This window comes from Crinia signifera, chromosome 2 (assembly GCF_055691185.1).
Source record: "Crinia signifera chromosome 2, ASM5569118v1, whole genome shotgun sequence".
Taxonomy (NCBI): domain Eukaryota; kingdom Metazoa; phylum Chordata; class Amphibia; order Anura; family Myobatrachidae; genus Crinia; species Crinia signifera.
Genome location: NC_139218.1, coordinates 91,023,918 through 91,040,996, shown reverse-complemented (window position 1 = coordinate 91,040,996; position 17,079 = coordinate 91,023,918).

The following is a 17,079-nucleotide window of genomic DNA, read 5'->3' as shown; positions in this document are numbered from 1 at the left end:
ACCAAAAAAAAAAACATTATTGAACTGGGAAAGGTTCATCGAAGGGCAACTGAGATAATTAAAGGAAAACTAGGAATGTGTGCACTTGAAAATAAAGGTGACATGCTTAAAATGTATAAATCTATTAAGGGGAAATATAAGGAACTATCAAGCACCCTCTTTACCTTATGGTTCGTGACTAGGACAAGAGGGCATCCACTTAAACTAGAGGAGAGGAAGTTTTGTACCATTAGCAGGAAGGGGTTCTTTACAGTGAGGGCAGTAAAAGTGTTGAACTCACTGCCAGCCAATGTGGTGATGGCAGACACAATAAATACAGATCAGATTGGACAAGTGCTTGATGGATAATAACATTCAGGGCTATAATAAGCAAGTTATGGTCTGGTGGGGGCTAGACAGAAAGAATACACGGCCCTTACAAAATTACAGATGTATCGCAAATAGCAATGTATTCGCAGATGCATTTGCAAAAAAAATTAACCATCAAACCGTTTTTACATCTGAGTAAGTCTAGCGCTTCCACTAATCTGCTAAAGAACCAGGCTTGGCATGTCTGCGTTTAGACAAACACACCCAGAAAACGGCATTTTTCTGCCCCTTGAGGCTACTGTAGCTTCCTGTTAATAAATTGTGACTTCTACAGTATGTCTCTGCTATGCATACAGATATTTATCTGTAAATTGTGGCCATGCAAATGCTGCACACACGCAATCCTTTGGTAATGGACCGGATTGTGTATTCTCTAATTAGTTATCCATGCTGAATTAGGCCCATGGTTCACAGAAGGTGAGCACCTACGTATATGGTAGAAAGTTACCCTATCCCAGGCATGTCCAAACTATGGCCCTCCAGCTATTGTGAAACTACAAGTCCCATCATACCTTGCCACAGTTTTGCTATTAGGGAATGCTGAAACTATGGCAAGGCATGTTGGGATGTGTAGTTTCACAACAGCTGGAGGGCCACAGTTAGGACATGCCTGCCCTATCCAGTGTCAATCAGTTACGGATCGCGCCTGTCTTTTAACTCAACCAGTTTCAAACTTGAATATTATAGATGGAGAACCAAGACATATTGCAGTTTGCGAACATGTTCCAGTGACATCTAATGAGTATTTCATGCATCCATAAAAAAGTCTCTGTGCATTATTCCACTTAATAATATTTGCCATGTGTCTAAGCCTTTCTTCTTTTTCTGTCACACCTTTGGTTAACCTTGCTAATCGTGTTAGTCAGAAAACATGTTTTAATGTAACACAGAGAATGACCCTGTAAGATGACCCACAGAGATCAAATGACACATATCCATTTTCTTGACAAGAAAAAGGAGGACAGATAAAATTCCTTACATAAAATCATCGAATTAGATTGAATATAAAGTGAAAGTGAAAAAGTATCAGAACAGGGGACAGAATAGAAGGTATACTGTATGTAGAAGCTGCTCAGACCAATATATCATATGCAAGAAATGTACATATATATTCATACATGTAAATAACACATATGGGGCTTGTTTAGCTCAGGTCAAAGTTATATATGGAAAAGGATGATGAAACCATATATTGATGTTCGTACTTATTAAGTTAGTATGAAATAAGGACATTTAAATAAAAATACATGATCTGTAATTTAAGAAAGGAAGCAATAGTGAAATGAGAACATTGAGAAATGTGTGTACTGTATTTCACTGAGAAGAAGAAAAAAATTCAGCTTATGAATTAAAAATAACAGTAATAAGGGTACAACTCTGATTTTCTGGAACCTTATGGTCCGGAACCTATTCAGATCTGATCGCAGTACAAATTTAGATTCGGAGTTTGACTTGTGTGAGTTATTTTGTTTCTGTGCAGGGTAAATACTGACTGCATTATTTCTACACAGCTATTTCAATTTTAGTCTCAATACATTCCACCCAAATGTAACTCTTTCTGCACATGTTACATCTGCCCCACCTGCAGTGCACATGGTTTTGCCCATTTTGAGAACTCATTTGTACTGCAATCAGATCCGAATAAGGGCCTTAGGGCCTTATTCAGATCTGAGCTCAGAACAAATTTGTTTGGAAAATGGGCAAAACCATGTGCACTGCAGGTGGGGCAGATGTAACATGTATAGAGAGAGTTCGATTTGTGTGAGTTATTTTGTTTCTGTGCAGGGTAAATACTGGCTGCATTATTTTTACACTGCAATTTAGATTTCAGTTTCAAAACACCCCACCCAAATTTAACTCTCTCTATACATGTTACACCTGTCCCACCTGCAGTGCACATGGTTTTGCCCATTTTCCAAACAAATTTGTACTGAGCTCAGATCTGAATAAGGCCCTTAATTCGGACACATCAGGTACTGGGGGCAGTTAGGTTTTGGGAGGTTTAGAAGGCAGCTGGAGGGAGGAAGTCGCTCTGCAGGTAGGAGAACTGCACTGCTAGCACTGGGATTCCTGCTGATGGATGTGTGTGGGCGGGGGGAGGGGGGGTAGCAGTGCTGCTGGCGAACAGAGGAAGTCTCGCTGGTAGACAAACTGCAGGAGAGAGTCACCGAGGATAAAATGGATGCTTGGATATGTGGGGGAGTTGTGCTTTGTGGGGGGGGACCAGGTGCAGTTGGTAGACTCGATGCCAGTAATACAGGACACTGCTGGAACCCAGTGCCGGATAATCGGTGCTCTACCTCTAGCCAAACAGCTAATGTAAGTCACACTGGTAATAATTTGTATGTTACTTATTATTCCTTTTTTATATTAAAAGAAGACACATGCTTTTAAGGCGGTGTAAATTTGATGTAGGGGCGTTGACTTTTAAATAATTGCTTCTTTATATATATTGGCATAACATGTACAATCAGGTCTATTGTCATCAACCCTGTCTGTCTTCTCCTCCCCTTTAGAATGTAAGCTCTTACAAACAAGGCCCTCTTCAGTGGCGTTCTAAGTTTTGGGCGCCCCCCCCCCACCGTAAGGAAGGGGCCCCCCCGCCGCCCATGCAAACCCCCCCAATCCCCCAGAGCCTTACCTATCGCGCTGGTCCCGGCGGCTCCGTTCTTCTGCTGAGGACCACCACAAAATGGCCGCCCCCATACAGCAGACAGTTTCAGAGAACAGTGTGCTATATGGGGGTGGCCATTTTGTGGTGGTCCTCAGCAGAAGAACAGAGCCGCCGGGACCAGCGAGATAGGTAAGTCTGTGGGGGATTGGGGGGGGTGTAACTATAGCAACGCAGCCCCCGGCACCCCACATGCACAGCGCCCCCCCCCCGGTGCTATAGTTTTGCCGCTGGCCCTCTTTCGTCATGTACTTTTCCATCTCTTACTTACTTTTCAATGGCACCAAATGCAGTTTTCTGCCACCCTGATAATAACAGTATTTCAGTGTTGTCTGCTTATTCAGCTACTGTATGTTTATGTACCTTGTACTTGTTCTTTATTGTCTTCAATTGTAAGGCACTGTTTACTGTTTTGTTTATTTGTTTATGTAATCTGTAATTGGGTGTGCTGAATCTCTTGTGTACAATCTGTGTGTGTCAGTGTAACCCCTACAATAAAGGATAACATTATAATAATAATAATAATAATAATAATAATATTAATAAATAATGTGGTTTAATGTGTATAAGGGACTCTACTGTGTGGTGTAATATGAATAATGAAAATTAAAGTGGTCTAACTGCGCTTATTAATAATTTTTTGGGTGACATAGAAGAATTTTAAACTACGTTAAAAATAATTATTTATAAACCAAAAAATCAAAAAGAATACACAACTCTAACATGCAGTAAACAAAAATGACCGGTCAATAAAATCTTGTATTAGTACCCAAAAAAGGGATACCTTCATTGGATCTCCAGCATGTTGGTTAATAGTCATTAGGTCGACACCATTAGGTCGACATGCATTTAGGTCAACATGAGTCTAGGTCGACATTAGTCTAGGTTGACATGGGTTAGGTTGACAGGGTCATTAGGTCAACAGGGTCATTAGTTCGACATGGGTTAGGTCGACAGTCAAAAGGTCAACATGGTTTTTCACTTTTTTTGGAGCTGACATGTGCCGACAGGCGGTATTTCATGCCCTACATCCACTAGGGTGTGGTGGGAGAATATGGAATGTGGAAGCATGGCGAGCGCAGAGAGCCATGCCAGGGAACGCAGTGCTACGTTTCAGTATCCATGTCAACTGTGTCGACATTTGGGACAAAAAAAAACATGCAAATGCTGGCGAATCCCTGCAGAAGCCTATGGGCTTCTTACCGCAGCACTGTGTGAGAAATCCATCATGGATCCCTCCAAACATGACCTGCGGCAGGCGCTGGCTCTGTACATGCATAGACAGACTCCCGGGTCTTAGACCAGGAAGTCCAGCACTGGAGCTGCATCACAAGAGACAGCTCTTACCGCAAGAGCTGTCCCTTGTGTTAATAATCACATATGTTAGAGCCACTGGTGAATCTAGAAATGTGCTAATGGGTGGTCCCAGATCCAAATACTCTTGCAGTATGGTAGGGATTGAGAACTCCTAAGGGTACGGGTGATGGTACTGCCAGTGGGAGAGACGTTTCCAGCCCCTCTCACCCAGCGGTGCCAGCCGGGAGACCAAGAAATCAGTCCGGACCCTATCATCACAGGTCCGTAGCTCCCGAGCACTCTCACTGATCACCACAGCCCTTGTGAGAGAAGCGCTGCCGGTATCAACAGATATCAGTGAGAGCTCCGGAGGGTTAGAGCAAGGACCCGAATACCATCCAAGCCGGTCCGCTCCCCTCCCCGCACCCGTACTGGAGGGACACTCAACTTCACTCACCACCCGGAGCCGCAGCGCACGGAGGCGCAGGTGAGAAACGCACAATTGGTACTCTGTAATTGATCAGACTGTGTTACTTTTCAAGTATTCTTATCTACAGCCGTACACTTGTTGCAAATTTAAATACAAAGACTTTTTATCACTGTCCCAGTGACAAGATATCATCCAAGGTGTCCTTGTATTCCGATCAAAGTGGATTTATATTTTAAGATATATTGCATATATATTAATTTTCTTTTTATTGTGTGTAATATTGTTGTTGTATTCTAAGATGGCCACCTGAATAAAAACTTTTTAATATTCTAATAAATATTGATGCTATACAAAAACCCATCATTTCCAAAATTAATCTGTGTGAAGGTGTATTCTTACATGGTGCCAGATAATATGTATCTCTCAGGCTACCTAACTTGACACACATAAGTGTGCCCAAGATTAGGTCAGCTATAGTGTACACACACTTGTGCACTAAAAAAAACTGCAGCTAAATTGAAAATTACATCATAATATTAATTTATTTATATTTAGACACTTTTCTATATAAAAAAAAAAACAAAACATTTTTTTCACAAGCGCCCTAATGGTGACTCTTTATTAAAGCGTCACCACACCCCCTCTTTTTTTATGGTAGGGATTCTCACAAAAAGGGGCATGGTTTAATGGGGATGCCCATATATATGTAATTTACTTTCCCATCTTCTCCTTCTCCTGCTGCTGTGAGACTTCACTAACCTGTCAGTGTCGCTTTTGTGACTGCCGCTGCCCAACCTCCAAGAACCTCCCATTCCAGATAGCCTTTCTCCCTTCCTTTTCTTGCATTAAGGCTGTGGCTGTGCACATGGACACCTCCCCAACTCCTCCTCCCTGTGCTAACACCGGCCACTCAGCTCTTCCTCTGGTCTTCTTTTCCAGGTCAAGTGCTCTGCAGTGCTCAATGAGCCCTAGCTCCTGGCTGACTGTCCTGTGTGCTAAATCGGCATTTGTGTGAACACAGACCTTTACTGCACTGAACAGCTGTGGCTGCTGCAGTATAATCAGATTTTGTCAGGGGGAAGTTGGAACTCGTCCTCAACAAACTGAAGTCCGGTGGCTGTTTAAACTGTGCCGCCACCCAACAGGTAATCAGGATCTGCCTTTCCCTGATAGGCTGCCAGTCAGGCACTACAGATTTGAAATGCTTTTTATCTCAACTGCTGGAAGCCCTCCACATTGTGGTGCCTAGCCGTGTAATAGTCGAGCCAAACTTATGTCAGTTATGCTCGTGGGTGCAAGGTGCCTGCACACTGCACAGCTTCAGACACACAGTGCTGCAGCACAGGCATGCAGCCAGCTTGTGAGCTGACAGAGCTGGATACGGAGGAGTAGTCCCTGGACCCTGTCCTCTGGTGGCGATGAAACAGCGAGTCGAGACGTGCGGTGCCCCGTGCAGTTGCACGGCTCGTCCCCCTGTAAAAACTAGAGATGAGCAGGTTCGGATCCTAGAGATCCGAACCCCCACGAACTTACCTTATCCGAGGCCAGATCCGAGGAGTTTGCCGGGTACCGCCATTTTCAGGAGTCCAATTCGAGGTCAAAATGTCATCATCCGGCATCGGATTCGGATCTCTATAAAAGGTCCGGCTCCGGCGCCATCTTCATTCTGCACGTAGAAGTCAGACAGCACGGATGTGGCCGTGCTGTCTGCACAGAAGAAAAACCTAGGAGGGACAAAAAAACACTGTGGGGGGATATACTAAGGAGGGGAAACTAATGGTGCAGGAACTTTTGTACATCTACTAAAGGGGAACTACTAAGTGGAAAACTGTTCAGGTTACAGCTACTAAGGGGCATTACTAAGGCTACTACTGAAGGGGTGCTGTTATATGGAACTACTGTGGGGGACATTTAAGGGGGGCTCTCTTTTTTTTTATTTAAATAAAAAAAGGTGTTTTTTTCCCCTTAACCCCTTCATGACAGAGCCAGTTTGTGCCTTCATGACAGAGCCCTTTTTTTCAAATCTGACATGTCTCACTTAAGTGGTGATAACTTTTTTTTGCTTTTACTTATCCCAGTGATTTTGAGATTGTTTTCTCGTGACACATTGTACTTCAAGTTAGTGGTAAATTTGGGTCGATACAGTCTGTGTTTTTTTGTGAAAAATACCAAAATATCGTGAAAAAATGGAAAATTTAGCAATTTGCAAAATGTTAAATTTTCTGCTTGTGAGACAAATAATCATACCACTCAAAATAGTTAATAACTAACAAAGACCATATGTCTACTTTATGTTGCAATCATTATTTCAACCTCCTTTTCATTTTTTTGGACACTAGGAGGCTTCAAATATGACTAGCAAATTCTCAAATTTTCAAGAAAATTTCAAACACTGATTTTTTTAGGGACCAGTTCAGTTCTGATGTGACTTTGAGGGACTTGTATGTGAGACACCCCCATAAATGATGCCATTTCAAAAACTGCACCCCTCACAGTATTCAAAACAGCATTTTGGAAGTTTGTTAACCCTTTAGGTGTTTCACAGGAATTAAAACAAAGTGTAGGTGAAATTTCAAAATTTCTTTTTTTTTGCAGAGTTTCAATTTTAATACATTTTTCTAACGAATACAGTAGATTTTACTAGAGAAATGTGATAAAAAATTGATTCCCCCAATTCTTTTGTTTTCAAAAATATCCTATATGTGGCCCTAGTGTGCACGTTGACCAAACCACAGGCTTCATAATAGAAGGAGCACCTACTTGATTTTGGAGCCTCCTTTTTATGAGATTTTTTTTTAGGCACCATGTAGGTTTCTAGGCACCATAAGTGCTAAAATTTAGGAACCTCCCCCACAAGTCACCCCATTTTGCAATCTACACCCCTCAGGGAATTCATCTAGGGGTATAGTGTACATTTCAAACCCCCAGGGGTTTCACCAATTTTGGTACAACTGGGATGTGAAAATGGAAAATTACATTTTTTTACACAAACATGCAGTTCTGGCTCAAAATTTTTCATTTTCACAAGGAATGAAGGAGACAAAGCACCCCAAAGTCTGTGCCCCAATTTCTCCCGAGTACGGCAATGCCTCACATGTGACCAAAAAATACCAGTTGGGCGCATGGCAGGATTCAGAAGGGAAGGAGTGATTTTTGGATTTTGCAGCACAGATTTTGGTGGAATGAATGGTGGGTGCCATGTTGCATTAGCAAGACTCCCAAAGCACCAATACAGTGGAACCCCCCCACAAGTCACCCCATTTTGCAAAGTACACCCCTCAGGGAATTCATCTAGGGGTATAGTGTACATTTCAAACCCCCAGGGGTTTCACCAATTTTGATACAACTGGGCAGTGAAAATGAAAAATTACATTTTTTTACACAAAAATGCAGTTCTGGCTCAAAATTTTTCATTTTCACAAGGAATGAAGGAGACAAAGCACCCCAAAATCTGTGCCCCAATTTCTCCCGAGTACGACAATGCCTCACATGTGACCAAAAAATACCAGTTGGGCGCATGGCAGGACTCAGAAGGGAAGGAGTGATTTTTGGATTTTGCAGCACAGATTTTGGTGGAATGAATGGTGGGTGCTATGTTGCACCAATACAGTGGAACCCCCCCACAAGTCACCCCATTTTGCAAAGTACACCCCTCAGGGAATTCATCTAGGGGTATAGTGTACATTTCAAACCCCCAGGGGTTTCACCAATTTTGATACAACTGGGCAGTGAAAATGAAAAATTACATTTTTTTACACAAAAATGCAGTTCTGGCTCAAATTTTTTCATTTTCACAAGGAATGAAGGAGACAAAGCACCCCAAAATCTGTGCCCCAATTTCTCCCGAGTACGGCAATGCCTCACATGTGACCAAAAAATACCAGTTGGGCGCATGGCAGGACTCAGAAGGGAAGGAGTGATTTTTGGATTTGGCAGCACAGATTTTGGTGGAATGAATGGTGGGTGCCATGTTGCATTAGCAAGACTCCCAAAGCACTAATACAGTGGAACCCCCCCACAAGTCACCACATTTTGCAAAGTACACCCCTCAGGGAATTCATCTAGGGGTATAGTGTACATTTCAAACCCCCAGGGGTTTCACCAATTTTGATACAACTGGGCAGTGAAAATGAAAAATTACATTTTTTTACACAAAAATGCAGTTCTGGCTCAAAATTTTTCATTTTAACAAGGAATGAAGGAGACAAAGCACCCCAAAATCTGTGCCCCAATTTCTCCCGAGTACGGCAATGCCTCACATGTGACCAAAAAATACCAGTTGGGCGCATGGCAGGACTCAGAAGGGAATGAGTGATTTTTGGATTTGGCAGCACAGATTTTGGTGGAATGAATGGTGGGTGCCATGTTGCATTAGCAAGACTCCCAAAGCACCAATACAGTGGAACCCCCCCACAAGTCACCCCATTTTGCAAAGTACACCCCTCAGGGAATTCATCTAGGGGTATAGTGTACATTTCAAACCCCCAGGGGTTTCACCAATTTTGGTACAACTGGGCAGTGAAAATGAAAAATTAAATTTTTTTACACAAAAATGCAGTTCTGGCTCAAAATTTTTCATTTTCACAAGGAATGAAGGAGACAAAGCACCCCAAAATCTGTGCCCCAATTTCTCCCGAGTACGGCAATGCCTCACATGTGACCAAAAAATACCAGTTGGGCGCATGGCAGGACTCAGAAGGGAAGGAGTGATTTTTGGATTTGGCAGCACAGATTTTGGTGGAATGAATGGTGGGTGCCATGTTGCATTAGCAAGACTCCCAAAGCACCAATACAGTGGAACCCCCCCACAAGTCACCCCATTTTGCAAAGTACACCCCTCAGGGAATTCATCTAGGGGTATAGTGTACATTTCAAACCCCCAGGGGTTTCACCAATTTTGGTACAACTGGGCTGTGAAAATGAAAAATTACATTTTTTTTACACAAAAATGTACTTCTGGCTCAAAATTTTTCATTTTCACAAGGAATGAAGGAGACAAAGCACCCCAAAATCTGTGCCCCCATTTATCCAGAGTACGGCAATGCCTCACATGTGACCAAAAAATACCAGTTGGGTGCATGGCAGGACTCAGAAGGGAAGGAGTGATTTTTGGATTTTGGAGCACAGATTTTGGTGGAATGAATGGTGGGTGCTATGTTGCATTACCAATACAGTGGAACCCCCCCACAAGTGACCCCATTTTGCAAACTACACTCCTCAGGGAATTCATCTAGGGGTATAGTGTACATTTCAAACCCCCAGGGGTTTCACCAATTTTGGTACAACTGGGCTGTGAAAATGAAAAATTACATTTTTTTTTACACAAAAATGTACTTCTGGCTCAAAAATTTTCATTTTAACAAGGAATAAAGGAGACAAAGCACCCCAAAATCTGTGCCCCCATTTCTCCAGAGTACGGCAATGCCTCACATGTGACCAAAAAATACCAGTTGGGTGCATGGCAGGACTCAGAAGGGAAGGAGTGATTTTTGGATTTTGGAGCACAGATTTTGGTGGAATGAATGGTGGGTGCTATGTTGCATTACCAATACAGTGGAACCCCCCCACAAGTGACCCCATTTTGCAAACTACACCCCTCAGGGAATTCATCTAGGGGTATAGTGTACATTTCAAACCCCCAGGGGTTTCACCAATTTTGGTACAACTGGGCTGTGAAAATGAAAAATTACATTTTTTTACACAAAAATGTACTTCTGGCTCAAAATTTTTCATTTTCACAAGGAATGAAGGAGACAAAGCACCCCAAAATCTGTGCCCCCATTTCTCCAGAGTACGGCAATGCCTCACATGTGACCAAAAAATACCAGTTGGGTGCATGGCAGGACTCAGAAGGGAAGGAGTGATTTTTGGATTTTGCAGCTCAGATTCTGGTGGAATGAATGGTGGGTGCTATGTGGCATTAGCAAGACCCCCGAAGCTCGGTGAAATGATGAACCTTATAATCCATAGATGTGTGGTATATTTTGAAACACTCCTTTATACATAGGCCGGGTTTGTCGGGGCAAGTTTCACAGTGGAAAATAGTTTCCTTTCTTATTCCCTTTTTATAGCAAACTTTGCACCTTTTTTGTGTCCTGCCCTTTCTTGCAGTGGAGGGGATTTCGTTGGGAAAATGCTGCCCTGGTACAATACGGGGGCCAGTACTAGAAGTACTGGGGCCCTCTGCCTGCTGGTTCCCAAATATTAGGCCCTTTATGACTTCCTCTTGAAAGTGCATAAATGTCCCCCTCTGGCCGGTAGAACGGAATAGCACGTAAGCGTTATACAGTGCCATCTGGATGATATACACGGCCAGCTTCTTGTACCAGATATTTGTTTTCCGCAGGGCACTGTACGGCTTCAGTACCTGATCTGAAAGATCCACTCCGCCCATGTACTTATTGTAATCTAGGATACAATTTGGTTTTGAGGTGTGGGTACTGGTACCTCGTACAGGGATGGAGGTGGTACTGTCTCCATGAATTGTTGTCAGTATAAGGACATCCCTCTTGTCCTTATATTTGACCAACAACATATTTTCGGTGCATATTCCCCTGCTTTCACCCCTTCTCATTACTTGGGCAATGTGCGTTTTTGGGAGGCCTCTTTGGTTCTTACGCACAGTACCGCAAGCTGCTGTACCTCTTGAACCAAGGGCCTTAAACAGGGGGATGCTGGTGTAAAAGTTATCCACATAGAGGTGATAACCCTTATCCAGGAAGGGGTGCATTAAATCCCAGACAATTTTTCCACTAACACCTACGAGGGAGGGGGGGCATTCTGGCGGTTCAATTCTTGAATCCTTCCCTTCATATACCCTAAACTTGTGGGTGTACCCTGTGGTGCTTTCACACAGCTTATACATTTTTATGCCATACCTTGCCCTCTTACTGGGAAGGTACTGGCGGAATTTAACCCTTCCTTTAAAATGTATAAGGGACTCGTCGATGCTAATACATTTATCAGGGATGTATAGCTCTGCAAATTTGGCACTGAAATGATCAATGACCGGCCTGACTTTGAATAGCCTGTCAAAGGTGGGATCATCTCTGGGTGGGCACTGTGCATTATCGGTGTAATGTATAAATTTATGGATTGCCTCAAAACGAGTCCGAGTCATGGCCATACGGTAAAATGGGGTGCTGTACAGAACATCTGTACTCCAATATTGCCTAATTTGTGGCTTTTTTACTATGCCCATATGAAACACCAGACCCCAAAACGTCATCATCTCTACTGCATCTACAGGGGTCCACCTAGCAAATGATGACGTGGGGTTTTGAGCAATAAACTGCTGGGCATATAAATTAGTTTGGTCCACCATTAAATTTATAAAATCATCAGAGAAAAATAATTTGAAAAAGTCAATTTCTCTGAGACCTGTGGAATCAAATTGGATTCCTGGCATGGCCAAAAACTCAGGAACCTGGGGCTCAAAATTGTCTGGTGGTGGGGTCCATACGAGATCAATTATTGGGGGGGGGGTCTCAGCTGCTCTACGGGGGCGTCTTTGAGGGGGTCCCTCATCACCAGAGGAGGAAGAGGAGCTTAAGACGAATCCTTCAAATTCCCCGCTTGCCTCACTGGCTGTGTCAGAGTCAGAAGCAAGCATGGCATATGCCTCCTCCACTGAATACATTCTTCTGGATGACTGGGATGACATTTGGGATGACATTTGGGATGCCATTTTTATTTTTTGTGTTACGTGTAGTGAAATGTTTCAACACGTGTATAGTGTAGGGGGGGGTACAAACTTTATTTCAACCCGGGGGGTATGTAGTGTGTAGTGTGTATGTAGTGCAAAAAAAAAAAATACTTTATACAAAAAAAAAAAAATTGAAGGGGTTAAAAAAAATAAAAATTGAAGGGGTTAAAAAAAAAAATTGAAGGGGTTAAAAAAAAAAAAAAAAAGGTCCTGCGCCAAAAATTGAGCACAGATGTTGGTCAGTAACGTCCGTCACTGAACAGCGCTCAAAGGCAACAGGAATTTGATCAAAAAAAAAAAAAATAGATCAACCCTGTGCCGAAAAAGCTGATCAGTGATGTACGTCACTGATCAGCGCACAGTGGCCACAGGACACCCACAAAATCACAATGTGTGTAAAAAAAAAATTAAAAAAAGACCACACAGCACCCACAAAAAAAAAAAAAAGGTGATCAGTGATGCGACACTGATTACCAGTGAGGGGCAGCAGGTGCACAACCTTTGGTGCAACTGGCAGCAACTGACAGGTATATATAAAAAAAAAAAACCTCTGCGCCCCCAAAAAGTTGCTGATCACCTCAGATATAGTGATCAGCACAAAAGGCGGGGGTAGCAGACACAAAATATACACTCTCTATCACTCTCTGTCACTATCTCTCTCTATCTCTCACTATCTCTCACTATCTATCACTATCTATCACTATCTATCACTCTAGGACACTGCAGCAGCAGCACTGACAGTTATATGTATAAAAAAAAACCTGCACCCCCAAAAAGGGGGGGTAGCAGACACAAAATATACACTCTCTATCACTCTCTGTCACTATCTCTCTCTATCTCTCTATCTCTCACTATCTATCACTATCTATCACTCTATGACACTGCAGCAGCAGCACTGACAGTTATATATATTAAAAAAAAACCTGCACCCCCAAAAAGGGGGGGTAGCAGACACAAATCTCTCTATCTCTCACTATCTATCACTATCTATCACTATCTATCACTATCTATCACTCTATGACACTGCAGCAGCAGCACTGACAGTTATTTATATATAAAAAACCCCTGCACCCCCAAAAAGGGGGGGTAGCAGACACAAAATATAGCTCTCTCTGTCACTATCTCTCTATCTCTCTCTATCTCTCTCTCTATCTCTCTATCTCTCTATCACACTGCAGCAGCAGCAGGAAGTCTCAGGAAGTCAGATCCAGGAAGCGTCCAGCACGCTACAAGCAGTGATCAAGTGATCAGGTAAGGTATTTGCAAGGATCAGGTAAGTATTAGCAAGGATCAGGTCAGTATCACGGCAGATAGGCACGGTGACCGCTCTGCACGCTATTCCAGACCGGAATGGCGTCTGCAGCGCAGTCACCGTTAGTTTAAATGTCGCGACTTGGCTGTGATTGGTCCGTGGGTCCCACGGACCAATCACAGCCTTGGGGGCAGGTGGGGTGAGGGTGGGGTGAGGTGTCATCGTCACTGATGACCCCCTCATGCCCCCTGACGCCCGGCGGTGATTGACACCTGTGTTACCAAGCGTCTGATTCGCTGGTAACACAGGAAAACGCTGTGAATGGCTGTTCACACTGAACAGCCAATCACAGCGATCGCCGACGGGGGGGCGACATCGCAGCCCCCCCTGGGCATGCAGGGACATGTCTGCTGTCAGGGACAGCAGACATCGTCCCTCTGTCACTGCGTCTCGAGACGCAGTGACAGTTTAAAGTCATGACGTATATATACGTCATGTGTCGGGAAGTACTTCCCGGCCATGACGTATATATACGTCAAATGTCGTGAAGGGGTTAACCTGCAAGGGGTGTTAAATGTGCCATATCAGTCCAGCTGTGCTGCCCAGTGTCCCGTATCAGTCCAGGGGTGCCCGCATGTGTGCCATATAATTCCAGGGGTGCCCAGTGTCCCGTATCAGTCCAGGGGTGCCTGCATGTATGCCGTATAATTCCAGGTCTTCCCCCATGTGTCCTGTATCAGACCAGGGGAGCTGCCCTTTTTTTTATGAAAAGAAAAAAAAGTTTTTTTTTTTTTTATTTTTACTGCAAGGGCTGTTACAGAGCCGGCCCTAGCCTAAATGATGCCCTAGGCAAGATTTTGGCTGGTGCCCCCTAGCACTGCCACTAGTTCCGCCTCTGACCCTGCTCCCCTTTCCCAGCACGATCAACCCTCATCATAGCAGTCATCATTTTAGTGCTCCTACCCGCAATATTTTAAATAGAAACAGTGCACACATTCGGTGCGCAGCCTAAACAGGGGTGTGTTCTTGCTGGGAAGGGGCATGGCCACACAATAGTACCCCCAATTCAAATTATGACACACAGTAGTGCAACTTTATTCACATTATATCATGCGATGGTGTCCCTTATTCACGTTACATCACACAGTAGTACCACTTTACCTTATATACATTACTCCTCACATTATTCACATTATATCCTTAGAAAAAATCCTGAGAAAATATTGTATTTTAAGCACCTCGATGGCCACACTGCAACCCAGCACAAAGCAGCGTGTGCAGGGCAGAGGAGAAGAGCTGCAGCTGCTGCTGTCACTTAAGGGGAGGGGGCCCACACTGGGCCCTTCCATCAGACTTTGGCCTGGGTAATTTGTACCCCCTACCCCTTTCTCTCTGCACCCCTGATAATACCACACAGTAATGCCCCTTACACATGACACACGTTATTATAGTCCTTATAACCATAATGCCCCTTTCACATTATGCCAACCTTTATTGATGCCCTTCATACACATAATGACACACATAATGCCCCATACACATATGTTGCAAATTATTAATGCCCTTATACACATGACACACATAATGCCCATTACACATATGTTGCACATTATTAATGCCCTTATACACATGACACACATAATGCATGTTACACATATGTCACACATTATTAATGCATTTATACATGACACACATAATGACCCTTACACATATGTTGCACATTATTAATGGCCTTATACACATGACACACATAATGCCTGTTACACATATGTCGCACATTATTAATGCATTTATACATGACACACATAATGCCCCTTACACATATGTCTAACACTATTGCACAACCAACCCACCTGCAGACAGCACTTGCACAGCCGCTAACACTGTGACCTCTGCTTAGATACAGATGTTTCCTCATACATCTTGACTCAATAGGCCATGCAGCTCCTGGCCAGTTCTGCTAACGTTGGGTGCCTTTTTTGCTGAAAATTCGTCTTATTTGCATCGTTATGACCAGCACACACAAGGAGCTTCCAATGATTAAATGATATGCGGCATGCCTATATTCTGTGTGCGACTGTGGCTGTACCTGCATACGGAATGCTATGTTACAGTGATTTCCATGAATACACTATTTCATATGCAGATACAGCCTCACTCACACACAGAATATAGGCATGCTGCATATCATTTTAATCAGCAGAAGCTGCTGATGCCCCTAGGCATTCCAAATGCCCTAGCAATTGCCTAGTTTGCCTAAGGCCGGCTCTGGGCTGTTAAATTTGCTGTATCAGTCCAGGGGTGAGCCAAGAGTGACGTATAATTCAAGTGGTGTTACTAAAGTCTGCCGTATTATTCCAGGTGTGCTGCTCCTTTTTTTAATTCAAATAATAAAAGTTTTTCTTTTTTTTTTTACTGCAGGAGTGTCCCCATGTCTGCCGTATAATTCCATGCCTGCCGCCATGTGTGCCGTATCAGTCCAGGGGTGCCGCCATCTGTGCCATATAATTCCATGTGTGCTGTATCAGGGCAGGGGTGATGCTAAGTGTGTCGTATAATTCCAGGGGTGAGCCAAGTCTGCCGTATAATTCATGGGGTGCTGCAAAGTGTGCTGTATTAGTCCAGGGGTGATGCTGAGTTTGCCGTATCAGTCCAGGGGTGAGCCAAGTCTGCCAAATAATTCCTGGGGTGAGCCAAGTCTGCCGTATAATTTATGGGGTGCTCCCAAGTGTGCTGTATTAGTCCAGGAGTGATGCTAAGTGTGCCATATCAGTCCAGGGGTGATGCTAAGTGTGCTGTATCAGTCCAGGGGTACTATTAATTTTGCTGTATTAGTCCAGGAGTGATGCTAAGTGTGCCATATAAGTCCAGGGGTGCTATTAAGTGTGCTGTATCAGTCCAGGGGTGTTATTTATTTTGCTGTATTAGTCCAGGGGTGATGCTGTGTGCCGTATCAGTCCAGGGGTGATGCTAAGTGTGCCGTATCAGTCTAGTGTTTGTGCCGCCCACTTGTGTCACTTATCATAGTTATCCAGCTACTTCGGTGCAACATTTTGGCCTAAAAACAATATTGTGAGGTGTGAGGTGTTCAGAATAGACTTGAAATTAGTGGAAATTAATGTTATTGAGGTTAATAATAGCGTAGGAGCAAAAATAAAATCAAAACCCAAAACCCCAAAAATCCAAACACAAAACATTTAGGGGGTGTTTTGGCAAAACCCATTAGAACCCAAAACCTGAAGGTAATCAGAACCCAAAACGTGAAAAGTGGACGGTGCACATCCCTAGTAAAAACGTCCTTGTGTCACTGTTAGCACCTGGGTCTAATGGGTGGTCTGGTGCATCCCTGGACCACC